Source organism: Fragaria vesca, linkage group LG4, assembly GCF_000184155.1.
Source record: "Fragaria vesca subsp. vesca linkage group LG4, FraVesHawaii_1.0, whole genome shotgun sequence".
NCBI lineage: Eukaryota > Viridiplantae > Streptophyta > Magnoliopsida > Rosales > Rosaceae > Fragaria > Fragaria vesca.
Genome location: NC_020494.1, coordinates 11,422,477 through 11,422,734, shown reverse-complemented (window position 1 = coordinate 11,422,734; position 258 = coordinate 11,422,477).

Here is a 258-nt window from a genome sequence, read left to right as displayed (position 1 = left end):
AAGAGGACATCATTTATATCATGTGTAAATTTGAGAGGATATTTCCTCCAAATTTTTTTGACATCATGCCTCACCTGATGATCCATCTTCCCGAGCAATTGTTGCTTACCGGTCCAGTACACTACACTTGGATGTATCCCATGGAAAGGTACGTTTTTTACACCTGAATTCCTCAATATATATACATGTTCAATAATCATAACATTTTGCAACTTGATTTACAGGCAACTTGGAGACTACAAAGATTATGTGGCTAAT